This window comes from Cupressus sempervirens, chromosome 5 (genome assembly GCF_028749045.1).
Source record: "Cupressus sempervirens isolate cs-2001-9-10 chromosome 5, ASM2874904v1, whole genome shotgun sequence".
Lineage (NCBI taxonomy): Eukaryota > Viridiplantae > Streptophyta > Pinopsida > Cupressales > Cupressaceae > Cupressus > Cupressus sempervirens.
This window is the reverse complement of record NC_143122.1, coordinates 402396371-402412286: the sequence shown is the minus strand read 5'-3', so window position 1 is coordinate 402412286 and position 15916 is coordinate 402396371. Positions and strand designations below refer to the sequence as shown.

The 15916-nt window shown below is 35.1% G+C and overlaps 1 pseudogene; it reads left to right on the top strand.

Moving 5' to 3' along the window:
* Positions 1 to 2655: 2655 nt before the first annotated feature.
* Positions 2656 to 15467, top strand: LOC149556528 (cysteine-rich receptor-like protein kinase 43; annotated as a pseudogene).
* The last annotated feature ends 449 nt before the right edge of the window (positions 15468 to 15916 follow it).

The following is a 15916-nucleotide window of genomic DNA, read 5'->3' as shown; positions in this document are numbered from 1 at the left end:
TTTATTTGTATGTGATTTAGTTGCTTGTTTAGTGCGAGAACTCTAGTTGCATTGTTAACCTCATATGCATTTAGTAATGCATTCATCATATTAAATGTTGTTTGATGTTTCGTTAGCATGGGTATTATATCATTTTTCACTCAATCTAATATGATTTGAATGGCTTTCCTATTTCCTTTACTCTAGATAGATTTATGAGGTTCAATAGTAGGTTGTCTGGATGTTGAATCAACAAATTGTTTTACATCATTTTTTTCAAGAATCATCATGATTCTAAATTTCTAGGCATCAAAGTGTTCTTTCCCATCAAACTTATGCTCAAATCTGATTGTGTATGCCATTGAAGATAGGAGAATGATGCTAGATATATATCAAGTTTGATTATTTAATTTGCAGAGCCTAAGTTCGACTACCAGAGCTCTGATACCATGTAAATATTCTACAAATTCCAAATATCAGATCTGAGATAAAACCTTCTTACACTTGTTGTTCTGATCTTCTTTAATGTTAGATCTTGAAAGGAGATGATAATATTAATTGACTTTTTGAAAATGTTTTTATCACAGTGATTTGAGGCAAAGTTGCTTAAAGGGGTAAACTTGTAATTTTAATGTCTGTCCTTTAACTACAACAATACCCTCCATATATATAATACCCAAAGGGCATGTCCCTTAAAGGGACATAACCTTGTCTAGGTCGGCTCAAAAAGACTCCTCATAATCGGCACCTAGAAGGAGTTTAAATTAACAGCAAACACAATTAATAGTTAGTGTTTATGCTAACTTAGAGTCACCCTAAAAAGATTGCCAATCATGCCTATTAAAAGGGCAATGTATTAATAGCCTTAACAATGGTTTTATATGCTCTAAGAGGAATGTGCGATCTGCACAATCAGATTGTATGAGAATCGAAAGTTATAGTTTTAACACACCCATCTTCCACTATGCTTTTGAAATTGAAAATATGTAAAAAAATAAATAAATAAAATCATTAACATTTTAGATCACTGTTAGGATAAACCACAGACAGAAATAAAAACTACATGCAAATATAACCAATAACAAAAATAATAGAACACAGAGAAATGAACACAAGGCACCAAGATTTAACGTGGTTCACCCAATCCCTGGGCTACGTCCACCAAACAGCAAGTCCGATCCTATTACAATCCAGTGATTACAACCTGATTACAATCTGTAATCCCTTACAGCTCAATACCGCCGCAAGAACCAATTTCGTATCACCACCCATCAAAAATACCCAACCCTAAGCCCTTTTTATACAAGTATTAAACCGCTTTAGGGTTATAACATGTTGGCCATATGTCGGCCATAATATGTCGGCTACCATGTCGGCTACTTCCAAAAAAATTTTTTTTCGGGGCGATGCCCCGAACCCCACTATTTATGAAGTATGTACAGTACTTTCCTGATCAGTCACCACAATCTAACAATCTCCCACTTGGGGACTGATCAAGCTCCACACTAAACAACAATCACAATATGTGATCCATCTTTAGGATGCAAGAAAGATCAAGGAGAGAAGAAACTCTCTTACATCCCAATGATGGATCACATAGTCTATAATTGAAATCTTTATCAACTTTTACAAGAAAATAATAATAATTATGAAAAATAGATCCCAAAAATAAAATTATCATTTTGTTCAATTTTTATCAATAAAATTATTTAAATTACGTTCTTCTTATAATTTTTAGTGAAAATTGAATCCACTTTCAATGGACTGATTTTCATTTCAAAATACATCCTTGACATAAAATTCCTTCTATTTATTTTGATACCAAATCTAGAATTTTAGTTTATCTAACCCAATTTTCTTATTAAAATGACACATTATTTAACTAGATATGTGAGATTTTTTGACTTTTTTCCCCAAACATTTTAAATACATTTGAATTCTTTTTTTTTTTTTTTGTTGTAAGTAGGATAAGGTCCCACAGTCCACTTAGTTATACATCCAAATTCAAAGATAAACCAAGACATAAAAAATGACAATTTGACAATTTGTGAACTGTTGTATTAATGCTTTTATTTTTAATTACTAATATAACCATTTAAAATTTATTATCTTATTAGGATTATTTTCAATCACTTGGTAGCTTTTTGACTATCCTTCCTACAAATTGTACCATTGACTAAATTTCAAAAAAAATGAAAATGAAATGTTTAATATTTGACCTTTATGATCTATATATTTTTTTCAAAAAAATGAAAATGAAATTTTTAGTATTTGACCTTTATGATCTTTTTTTTTTTTTTGATGAATACAACTGAATTTTTGAGAAAATTTTGCCGTATTTTCAGGAATCTGAAAAAGAATCAGTTTGACTTTTTTTTTCAAGTCTTTGATGCATTTAGTCTAGAGATTAGCCAGTCCAATCTCCAGTCCCCTCGGATAACAGTCAATTTTCCACTCCATGAGTGTCCCTTACTCAAGGTCACCTTTTATCAACCATTCAAACCCAGATATTCTTCTTCAAGTGGCCACCATATGGGAATGGAAGTTTTATAGTCCACGACATTTTTTTGTTAGGTCGTTCATACTATGTTCATACTCCTGCCATAGAAAACCATATAAATATGCCATTCAGTCAGACTTCATGTGACCAGAGATCTCATTACCTTGCCTAAAAATATGTCATAAAGCAACGTGATATTGTTTTTGTTGGGTATAATAGCAATTGCAATTCCACTGGTTTCAGCGGCAGATGATCCATAGATTACTTACCTTGGCTCTGGATGTAGCGAGAGTCTAAACAGGACCTAAAGAAATGCCACCACTTTCAATAACAATCAAGCTGCTGTTTTCCAATCGCTCGCCTCAAATCTCTCTTCAAATGGATCCCATTTTGCCACTTCATTCATTGACAAGTATGGAACAACAGATCTAGTGTATGGAGTTGCTCAATGTAGAGAATATCTCGCAACCAATGAATGCTTAGAGTGTTTCTCCGCCGCCAGGGAAAAAGTGAAGGAGTTTTGCCCCAATTCTATGAAGATTAATGCCAAGATTGATGATGTTCAGAAATAGAAAACTCCAGTTCCACCGTTGTTCACAAGAATTAAAATTAAAACTTTCATGCATAGTTGTTAGATTGCATAGTTATCGGCATTCTTTTGTAGTTAGTTAGTAGTTTCTTTTTAAATTCCTAAGTTTTCTCTTTAGCAAGGCATGGAATAATGCTAAAACCACTGTCAGGACTCCAGATCTATTTTTTGATCTATGTGTTAGGGATTAGTTTTAACAATTTTCTTATTTGAATAAATGTATTGGCTGAACAACAATTGTTTTTGGAATAATATATCAGTTTTTTTCTCTGCAGTAAAATAGAGCCTCCTCTGTTTTGAATATTATCATTTTTTTTTATTGTGTTGCTGCTGTTGTTTAAATCCTACATTTGGTATCAGAGCTGAAGGTGTTTGAAAGATAGCAGCATGAAAAAAAATTTGCAAATCCCAAAGTTTGATGGAGTTGATTACCAATATTGGTCAATCAAGATGAAGACCTTTTTGATTGGGAAAGATTATTGGGAGATCGTTGAATCTGGATATGAAGAGCCTGCAGATTGGAATACTCTCCAACCTAATGATAGGAGATTGAAGAAAGAAGCTGAGAAGAAGAATGCAATGGCATTGTTTCACATCCAGATGGCTCTTGATAAGACCTTGTTTCCCCGAATTGCTGATGCACAAACAGCAAAAGAGGCCTGGAAGACTCTAAAAGATGCTTACCATGGCAATGATCAGATCAAGGTTGTGAAGCTACAAACCTTGAAAAGAGAATATGAGAACTTGAAGATGAAGGAGACAGAGAGTGTGGGAGATTTCTGTGTGAGAGTGAAAGATGTGACTCATAAAATGGCCACTTTGGGTGAATCTATTGCTCAAAAGAAAATAATACAAAAGGTATTGAGATCTCTAACCCCAAGATGGAATATTGTAGTAATTGCCATAGAAGAAAGCAAAAATTTAGCTACCATGGAGTATGATGAATTGGTTGGATCTCTTATATCACATGAGGATAGAATAAGGGACACATCTACCAATGTTAATGAGAAGGCTTTTGCTTCCCAATTGCAAATTTCAAAGAACGATGGTGCTAGCAGCAATAGTAACAACAACAAAGGCTCGGGAAGGGGCCAAAATCAAAAATTTTCAAGAGGATCTAGAGGAAGAGGAGGTGCTCAAGGAGGAAGAGGTAGAGGCAAATTTGATAAAAGGAACATCCAATGCTATCATTGCAATAAGTATGGACATTTTGAGAGAGAGTGTAGATTGAAATCAAGTAACAATAGTGCAAATTATGCCCAACAAGATGAGGATCCTTCCTTGGGTAATTTATTTTTGTGTTATGGGAAAGGTGAAAGTAATGTGAATGATGTTTGGTATTTGGATTCTGGATGCTCTAACCATATGTCTGGTAACAAAGAAATATTTTTAAAGCTTGATGATAGTTACAGATCCAATATTACCCTTGGTAATAACAATACTGTGGATGTTGCGGCCAAAGGAGCCATGGATGTTCAGACAAAGGAAGGTATGAAAAGTGTTCAAGATATTTATTATACTCCCAAGTTAAAGCATAATTTATTGAGTGTTGGGCAGCTATGTGAGAAGAATTATAGAGTGGTATTTGACAACATGCACTGTACTATCTATGATAAGTATCAAAAAAAGAAGTGATTACAGTTGTTCCTATGACAAAGAATAGGATGTTTCCTTTGAAGTTTGGTCAAAATGATAATTAGCTTGTCAATATGGCTTACAAGGATAAAAGTAGGTTGTGGCATCTCAGGTATGGCCATTTGAATTTCAATAGTTTGAAGAATCTAACATCAAATGCATTAGTTCTTGGATTGCCTAAGGTTGAAGAGCATAAACAGATTTGTGAAGGGTGTGCAAAAGGGAAACATTCAAGGGAATCATTTCCAAAAGGCAATGCATGGCAGGCCCAATACCCACTTCAGCTTATTCATTTAGATATTTGTGGTCCAGTGCAAACACAAAGCTTGGGTAAGTCATCATATTTCATTACTTTTATAGATGATTACTCACGCATGTGTTGGGTATATTTTTTGAAGACTAAGGATGAAGCCTTTGATACATTCAAGAAGTTTAAAGCTCGTGTAGAGAATGAGAAAGGGAACACAATCAGATGTTTGAGAATAGATCAAGGAGGAGAATTTTGCTCAAACAATTTTCAGAAATTTTGTGAGATGAATGGCATCAAAAGACAACTCACAACTGCATACACACCCCAACAGAATGGAGTGGTTGAAAGGAAGAATCATACTGTGGTAGAAATGGCGAGGAGCATGTTACAAACCAAGGGTTTGAACAATTCTTATTGGGCTGATTCAGTTGCTACAGCTGTATATATTCTCAACAGGAGTCCTACAAGTGCCCTACACAAGATGACTCCATATGAAGCCTGGTATGAGAAAAAGCCTAACGTAAATCATTTTAAAGTTTTTGGTTGTTTGGCTTACGTTCACATCCCTGATCAGAATAGGCAAAAGCTAGATGCTGAAAGTGAATCATGTATTTTTGTGGGCTATAGTGAGGAAAGCAAAGCTTATAGATTATTCAATCCTATTACTAATAAGATTGTTGTTTCAAGAGATGTGATTTTTGATGAAGGGGGAGTTTATGGTCATCAAAAACAACATGTTGAAAAGCCAAAATCAGTTTTGGATGATGATGATATTGCTGATAATGATAATGAGCAGCCAGCTAGTGGTTCTATTTCAAGATCACCAAGCCCACCAAAAAACTCCTTACCAATCCCAAGAGCAAGTCCATCCTCAAGTCCTCCAAGGAAGGTAAGAAGATTGAGTGATATTTATGAGAGGTGTCAAAATCAAGCACATGAAGAAGATCCAATAGGTGAGACAGTAAATTTTGCATTACTTGCTAAAGCTGATTTTGAGCCATCATGTTTTGAAGATGCATGTGCTAATGAGGTTTGGATGCAAGCAATGAATGAAGAGATGGATTCCATTGATAGGAATGAAACATGGGAGCTTGTAGATATTCCACATAAGAAGAAGAAGATTGGCACAAAATGGGTCTATAAGACCAAATATAATAGTGATGGGAGTGTTGAAAGACACAAGGCAAGATTGGTTGCTAAAGGTTTCACTCAAAGGTATGTCATTGATTATGAAGAAACTTTTGCACCAGTAGCAAGACAAGAAACTATTAGGATGCTAATCTCTTTTGCAGCTCAAAAGAAATGGAGTATTCATCACATGGATGTGAAAAGTGCCTTCTTGAATGGGTACTTAGAAGAAGAGGTATATGTGGGACAGCCACAAGGTTTTGAGATTCAAGGCAAAGAAGATTATGTCTACAAGTTGAAGAAGGCTTTGTATGGCCTCAAGTAAGCACCACGTGCATGGTATGCAAGAATTGATGAATATTTTCAGCAAAATGGCTTTCAAAGAAGTAAGAGTGAACCTACCCTTTACTACAAACAAGAAGGTAATGATATTCTCATTGTGAGTTTGTATGTTGATGATTTGTTATATATGGGTAGTAGTTCAAAGGTGAAAGATGAATTTAAAGTTGCTATGATGAATGAGTTTGAGATGAAATATTTAGGTCTCATGAAGTACTTTCTTGGCATGGAGGTTTATCAAAGTAAAGATAAAAATTTTATTTGCCAAGAAAAGTATGCAAAAGATATGTTGAAGAAATTTGATATGGCTGATTGTAAACCTTTTTCCACTCCAATTGCTCATGGAGTTACATTATGTAGAGATGACGGTGCTAAAATTGTTGATGAGACATTATATAGGAACATTGTGGGGAGTTTGAGTTTTTAACTCACACAAGGCTTGATATTGCTTATTCAGTTTCATTGGTTTCAAGGTATATGACAAATCCATCAGAGGAACATATGAAGGCAGCCAAGAGAATTTTGAGGTATGTGAAAAGCACAGTAGATTTTGGCATTCACTATTCTTCTAATAAGTTTGAGCTTGTTGGCTTTAGTGATTCAGATTGGGGAGGTTGTTTGGATGACCGAAAATCTACATCTGGTAATTGTTTTTCTTTGGGTTCTGGTTTAATTACATGGAGTTCAAAGAAGCAAAGTATGGTTGCTCTCTCTTCTACAAAAGCAGAATATGTTGCGATCACTTCAGCTGGCACACAAGCTTCTTGAAGAAATTGGAGAGATACAGGTTCAACCTACTGTGATTTTTTGTGACAACATAAGTGCCATTAAATTGGCCAAAAATCCAGTTCATCACAGCAGGACCAAACACTTTGATCTGAAACAACATTTCATCAGAGATTTGGTACAAAATAAAATGGTTGAGTTGAAGTACATCAGCACAAAGGAGCAAATCGCAAACATCTTCACAAAGGCAGTTACAAAAGATCAATTTTTGGTACTCAGAGATCAGATTGTGAGTCCTCTCAGCATCAAGGGGGAGTATGAAGATTAATGCCAAGATTGATGTTGTTCAAAAATAGAAAACTCCAGTTCCATTGCTGTTCACAGGAATTAAAATTAAAACTTTCATGCATAGTTGTTAGATTGCATAGTTATCAACATTCTTTTGTAGTTAGTTAGTAGTTTCTTTTTAAATTCCTAAATTTGCTCTTTAGCAAGGCATGGAATAATGCTAAAAACACTATCAGGACTCCAGATCTATTTTTTGATCTATGTGTTAGAGATTAGTTTTAACAATTTTCTTATTTGAATAAATGTATTGGCTGAACAGCAATTGTTGTTGGAATAATATATCAGTTTTTTTTCTCTGCAATAAAATAGAGCCTCCCTTGTTTTGAATATTATCATTTTTTTTTATTGTGTTGCTGCTGTTGTTTAAATCCTACAATCTAACGGAGCAAAACTTCATCTTGATGGCTGCTTTCTGATGTTTGAGAACAATAGTTTCTTTGATGAGGGAGTAGACGGTGGAAGTAGTGACAATTGTTCCTTGCTCACTAAGAGCCTAGATTTTTCGAATACGGCGCACAATCTGCTAACTGAGGTCATAGCAAATGCTTCTACAAATGATGGCTATGGCGTTGGCTCCCTCGATTCTATCTACGCTATTGTTCAGTGCATGAAATCACTTGACAACGACACGTGTCAAGAATGTCTCAAGAATGCTCGGGAGCTTCTTACCACGAATTGCCTTCTCAACCAGGAAGCCCATGCCTTGATGGCCAGTTGTTTTATTCGCTATGCAAATTATCCCTTGTATTCTCATAATCTCACCGGTATGGCCAACTTCTTTTTAATAGCGTATTATGTTGTTTTGCAACAATTTCTAAATTTGATTTGATTGTATTGAGTTTTTTCATCAACATTTCGAATCACATTTTGTGATCTATTATCGGCATGGCTCAATTTCTTTTTAATAGTATATTGTGTTCTTTCCAAAAAATTATGGATTTGTCGATTGTGTTGAGTTTTTTGTTTTTATTTATCAGTTTAGATTCACACTCTGTGATCCATAAAGTTTTGTTTTTTGTTGTCTTACACTAAAGTCATTGATACTGTTAAATATAAATTAATTATCTTTTGGCACAGACCAAAAATGTGAAATTTATAGGACTGCACAAGTTGACTTTAACTACCTCTAGGCGCCTACATCTGTTCATAGCTGACTACCCTGACCGAAATTATTAATGATTCATATAATCAGCAAGCTATTGGTAAGAGATGGTGAGTGAGAGTTTGAACATTGGAGTTGAGATTAAAACAAAGGGATGGATAGATAGATAAAATTTTAACGTTCATGAGGCTAAAAATAGTCTATGGAACAACAAGACAACTCAAGCAGACTTAAGTAGCATTGTTTGCTTCTTGTGCAGGATGATGATGAGTCCACCCAATTGCTCAATGTACTCTTCGTTGAATAGGTTATGCCAAGAACTGTCACATATAGTATCCGCAAATTTATCTCTGCTACTCTTGTAGGCCCAACATTCTAAAATAAAGTGTTGTTCAGTTTCCACTTTCCCAGAATTGTAAAATCTACAAATTCTCTCTTCCCAAGCCTCCTTTGGCCTCTTCCAATGCCCAGTCTCACAACGGAGTTGGTGAGAGTTGGTTCTCAGCTGAGCAATGAGAATTTTAGCCCTCCAAGAAATGTTGGCTCCTATGTATGCTTTTTGGAGTTGATCACAAGTGGGGTTGAACTCATTTATATAATATAGTTTCTTCCTCCGGATCTTGCTTCCCCAATTTCTCTTGTAGAATTTCTCCATAACAAAGACCTTTATTTCTTTATTATTTGTGGGGCACATATTGAATTGAATATTCTATTTACTCATCCATTTGATGTTTTGTTGCATCCATGTCTTTTTTTGCTTACATAGTGTGTCACTAAAGACAACTTTAGGGCATCTATCCTCTTCCATTTTTTCGATTCTTTTTAAATAGATTAGAAGGCGAACCATAGCAAGTGCCTTGATAGGAGCAGCCCCCATTTCACTTAGCATGATATCATATGGAACAATGCTTTTGATTTTAAACTTGCTTGTGATCAAGCGCTTTTGGATTCCTTCGATTTGTTTCCATTGTGCTATAGTAGTGTTGCTGGCCCATAATTCACACCTGTAAAGAACAACTGGCAGCACAAGAAGATCGAACAAGGTTTGAATAGTTTTCCAATCCCACAGCTCCGCTTCATGGCACCTATTATGAAGAGTATAAAAAGCCTTCCACCCACCTAATATCCTTTTATACCTGCAACTAGACCAGCTTAATTTTTTGTTGAAATCGATACCAAGGTACTTATACTCTGCAACTTCTATAAGAACACTTCCATTGTAATAAAATTCATGTTGATGCTATTTTTTATTATTAGAGAAAATCATAACCTTAGTCTTGCTGATATTGACCTGCATCCCCACCATTCTGCAAAAGCGCTCAAGAGAAGATAGATGATCTTGCAAACCACAGGCAGATTTGGCAATTAAAATGAGATTGTCCGCATATAGGAGCAGCTTTATAACAAATTTACCTAGCTGAATGGCTTCACCCTTTTGCATGTTTAACCACTCTTCCAGTTTGTCAATATATAAACCAAACAAAGTAGGAGATAAAGGGCAGCCCTGTTTGACCCCGATATCGCTCCTAAAACATTTTGAAATGCCATCTGAAGTTATGATTTTGACTTTCACCTCTTCGTACATCCTATGAACAACAGCTCTGAGATGCATAGGAATCCCTAGTTCTTCCATCTTGAACCAAAGCTTGTCTCTCGGGACGGTGTCAAAAGTCTTTTTAAAGTCAACAAAGAAACAAAAACCCTCTTTCTTTTTCTCCCACTCTTTTTCAATAATGTGTCTCAAAGTAACACAATGATCCACTATCGAGTGCTTTGGCCTAAAATCAGCTTGCTCTTTAGCACATTTATGGTTTTCTTCTACCCATTTGCTAATCCTAGTTTCTATCATGCTGCCAAAAAGTTTAGCAAAGAGGGGATTGATCATTATAGTCCTATAGTTGGAGGGATTGTTAACATCACCACTCTTAAAAAGTGGTATTGCAAGGCTAATTGTCCAATCTTTCAGAAACCCTTCCTGGTAGATTTTGTTGAAAATTTCAGTGATGTGTGGTGAAAGAGTTTTCATAACCCACTTTAGATATTCTGCTTGGAGCACAACAAGGTCTTTTGCTTTACCTCCACCTAACTTCTTAATCCCTGTCTCTATCTCTTGCACAGTGAAAAGATTTGTATCATCATTGACCAAAGGTGGCTATCCCACTCCACCCTCTTGTTCATATAGTTTCTTAGCATATTCAAACCATTGGGTGGCAGTAATATTATTTTCAGTTTGTTTTCTCCTCAGTTGGAGTTCTTTCCAAAAATGTTTGGGGTTATTTATGCCCAAGAAAATTAGCTCCTCTCTCCTTGTGAACATAAAATCGATTTTCTTCTTCTTTAGGATCTGTTTGTAGGCCTTAATGTCAAGGTTAGTTTTATTTGACTCCCTTAGGTTTCTCCTAGCCCTCTTGCATTCCTTATCAAACCAAGCATTGGCTGGAAAACAATTAGTTTCAGATTTTCTTTTTTTTGCTCTCTTGCATTTTGAAGAGCCTCATAAATCATATTTGATAAATCATGACTGTTTACACTAGGTTTATACATAGAGTGTCCCATACAAAGTTCCTCAAGAGTAGCTCTGAAAGTGTTACTATTTTCTGAAGTTAACAAAATTTTGCCCTAAGAAGGGGGGTATTGAGGGCCTTGGATTTTTGCCCCAATCCACCTATCCTTTGCCCAATACAAATTTACGTATAGTGGTCTATGATCTGATTTAAGATCCCAAATGTGCTCTCCAATTTCAACTTCTTCAATATTTTCATACTAATTCTGCGAGCAAATTACATAATCTACCGCACTTGCCCCGTTGTATGTGTTGCAAGTGAAATTGCCCGACTTAGCCCATCTAGCCAAACCATTACAAATTATGAGATCAAATGTGCCATATAGAGTGATCAATTCTTCCCCAAAATGATTGCAACCTTTAGCATCTTCGGATATTCTTTCCCATTGATGATTTTTTTCTTCTGTGAGCCAAATAGGGTTATCATTTACTTTAGAGCTGAAAATACTTGCTTGCCAATTTGCTGTCCTAGCATTGAAATCTCCAACTAAAAGAACATCCCCATGCTGCAAAAAAATAGCAACATCTTTCTTTAACGTAGCATAGGGGTCATTGTGATCTAAGCCACACATTTTATAAGTTTTAGATACTTGTGAGCAAAGTAACAGGCTGCGATCCTAAGAAGAATGTTATTTTCCATGATTTTGAGCCATATAAATTGTTTATTAGAATCAGTCTTTTCTAATTGAATGGCACGACCTTCTCTTTCTTTTACTAGAACCATTATACCTCCATGACCTTTACCATTTCTCGCTGCCTCATTCCACACTACTATCTTCCAGTAGCCTTCAAACAATGGGGTCTTAGATCCCTCATGCTCATGTGTTTCTATGAGACAAATAATGTCTTTGCCTTCCACGATAGATCCTAACCCAGGCCCACGTCTCCACGGATAACCTTTGCAATTCCAACAAACTAAACTTAAGGATGTCTGGGTTAAGCTTGATTGCTATTTGTTTTGATGTGAAAGACTCGAAGTTGAGTTATTATCGCTAAGCATGATTGTTGATCTTGTTGTGTCGTTACATGCTAAAGTGTTTGTTGTCACACCTTTGTTGCCTTCTTGCTACCCTTCATTGGAGCAGTGGTCAAAATGAGCAATAATTGCTTTTCCCGTGAACATCCAAGCTCTTTTGCCTTCCTTTCTAGCTATTCTAATTTTTTCCATTTCCATCCTTCTTTCTACTTGTTGTCTCATGGTTAAATCCTCCTCTAAAACGAAGCGAGAACCCCTCAAGAGCTATTTTTTGTTAAGTAGATTTTGTTTGTCACTAATGCTGAGCATGACTACCTTGATTGGCCTATTTCTCTCAGTGTGTGGTTTGCCAACCCTCCAAGCTTGACAGATTTGTCCTTGCCACAACAACACATCTTGTAGGAAATCCCTCGTTAAGTCGAGGGTATGTTCGCCTTCCCCATAATCTTTTATCCCTTTGATAATTATATTGGATGCCCTACGCTACCTTTCCTTGACCTCTCTGTCTTGTGTGTTCACATGAATCTTTGCCTCTTCTCTTGCCATATCAAGGTGTTTGTTGTTTTTGTCCCAAGTTTTGGTGACTTCTGAAAAACTTCTCCTCTCCTCTTCAACCTCTACCTTTCCCAACGAATTAGTCTGAAAAATCATTCTCTCCTTATTATGAGATGACTCGGTATTTGTTGTGACCTTGTTTGTTTCCAATGTAGCATTCAGGTTTTTCCATTCATCCTTCATGTTCTGCCATTCAAGCTTCTGTGCTAAAAGTGTTTCTTGCATTGGGATTAGAGAGATTGTTGTTGATAGTGAGAAGCCCACATTCAACAAAGATAATCTAGTTGTTGTGTTTTGTTTCATTAAGGCTTAACTTACACATCAGATAAAGGAACGTTGGAGATTTTGGATAGCTGTAGGTTCAAAGTCAATTTGTGCAGTTGTGTGGGTTTCACATCATTCTCAATGCAGAGAATATCTCACAATCATTCACATTTCTATCATTCATAATCAATTCTAACCATTGTATGAAGAAAATAATGAATAATTATTGTCAATGAGTAGTTGACAAGACTTTGAGGGGAACCCATTATTTGTAAAATAAGAGAATATTTAGATATATAGTAAAATATTTAGATTAGTTAGTATAATTAATTTAAGGAGGATGTTAATATAAACTTAATTGTCGTTTAATTGTTAATACCAACAAAAGAAAAAATAAGACCTATACATACGGCTGCATAAGTTGACTTTGACCACCTCTAGCAGCAAATCAACACTCATTTTTTAGTGAAATGTTGTGATTTAGTATCTATATTCTATGGTTTTCAAAGACCTTCATTCATGTAGTATATATAAAAACCAAGAAGATAGAAGATACAAAGAATACACAAATGAAAATATGCTTTTTAAATTTTTTTTTTTATATAATAATACTTCAGACTATATGGCAAAATCTATTTTGTTTTCTGACTTTAATTTATCAAGATGATAAAAATTGATTACAAAAATATTATACATTTAAGATTTAAAAATATTATTATATAAATAATAACCAAATTTTGTAAGATGGATAATTTTCTTTAAAAAAATCTAGGAATAATTAGTTCAAACTGCCATCACCATTTTACTATTCTCTTTTTTTAACAAAATCTAATATTGTAGCTTGAAGAAGTTCTCTATTAGTGAAATCCTTTGATATGAAAGTTGTTCCTTAAATTGTTTGACAATTAATCCATCTGCCGTTGTAATTCTCTTGTACTGTTTACAAATATTTTGTTGAAGTCCCTGATGTGAGGTTCTCAAAGTGATTGGTGATTTGGCCATTAGTAATGGGTTTTTAGTTTGATCATTAGTAATGAATTTTTCATCCAGCATTTATGCTGATGATATTAGATGATTAAGATAATGTCTATTGTTTTCTGCAGAAGAGGATATGCGTGCAAGAGAAGCATTGGATCAAGTTACAATCTTCATTTATGAATCATTAAGGGATGCAACACATAATTTTGATCCGAGCAACCTGCTTGGAAGAGGAGGATTTGGTGAAGTTTACGAGGTTTATATTATTATTATTATAGTTTGAAATTGACAACATTGGCTTCTTGAGTTTTATTAATGCTAAGCGTTTATGTCCAGGGAAAACTTGCAGATGGTAAAGTTAGTGCAGTTAAGAAGCTCAGCGAAAGACAAACAACACAAATCATGAATGAATTTCTATCAGAATTGAAGCTGATCAGCAGTGTTCGTCACCGCAATCTTGTTCGTTTGCTTGGCTGTTGCTCGGACGGCCATGAACGCTTGCTCGTTTACGAATTTATGTCAAAGAATAGTCTTGACAAACATCTCTTTGGTGGGTAATGTTAATTACATTCAAGCTGTACTAACGAAGTTGGGTTTGCTTATACTTTAATTGCTTATATGAAGTTGTAACATTATATTCAATTGCAGGAGATAAAGGGATGTTTTTGGATTGGAAAACACGTTTGAACATCATAGTGGGCACAGCTCGAGGCCTTGCTTATCTTCATGAAGACTCCAATGTTCGTATAGTGCACAGAGATATCAAACCTGGAAACATTCCTTTAGATGATAAATTTCTTCCAAAGATTGCAGATTTTGGATTGGCTAGATTCTATCCTGAAGGGGAATCCCATGTTTCCACCAGAGTTGAAGGAACAATGTAAGTGCATTTACATTAATATTCTATCAATACAAGTTTGGAGATTATACTAACATATATATTTGAAACAGAGGTTATACTGCTCCTGAGTATGTGGTTCGTGGGCAATTAACTGAAAAAGCTGATGTATATAGTTTCGGGGTGGTGGTTCTTGAGATTGTTTGTGGAAGAAAGTGTATTGATGAAAAGCTGCCAGACTCTCTTCAAGTTCTTTTGCAATGGGTGTGCTCTCAATCTTCTCAGCTGTTATAACTAGTTATTGCTCTTTAATTTGTTCATGAATAGTCAAAAACATATAGGCTATTATCTTTCAATTTGATGAAATACATTGTTAAATTTTGTGGTTGTAGATTTGCAACTCTGTGAGAGGGAGCAAATATTGGAAGCGGTTGATCCGAAGTTGGAGGGAGAGTACCCACAAGAGCAAATGGTGAGAGTAATAACAATTGCTCTACTTTGGGTAAAGGCAATTCCATCCTTGCGTCCAACTATGACACAAATTGTATCGATGTTAACAAGTGACATAGAGATAAGTGATCTGCCCACGAGACCAGCATTTCTAGAGAGTAATGTGAATGATGGAACTCAAACTTCTTCGTCAAGGGATTCAACAGGATCTCATGCATCTCTTACTGTAACTTTATCCTCTCGCTAGACATTCCTAATGTATTTCTAGTCACTTTGGTTTTACATAACAGATATAATTAATGGGATACCCAAGAAACTGAAGATTCAACAATTCAGCGTAGTTTCAATGCTCTGTGTTTATTAGTTCCTGATATAAAGACAATTTATTTAACCAATAACATTCAACAATTTTTCAAACATCTAAGTTTCTTCTAAATTTTCTAATTTATATCTTAAAAAGGCTTTTTATCTGTAATGCCATTGGTTGTTGGAAAATTTTAAAGAGTAAAAATCAATTTTATTAGAGAAAAATAGTAAAAATCAACAAGGAATAAATATCATTTAATGCTAAGGTGAGCCGATATATATTGCTTTATCATTTTTTTGGATTTCTCTTTTGGTCTTATTTCAAAAATTCAAAAAAAACTCCTCTTCTAAGGTAAATTTTTCCAGCCGTAATAGGCCCTAAATTCATGT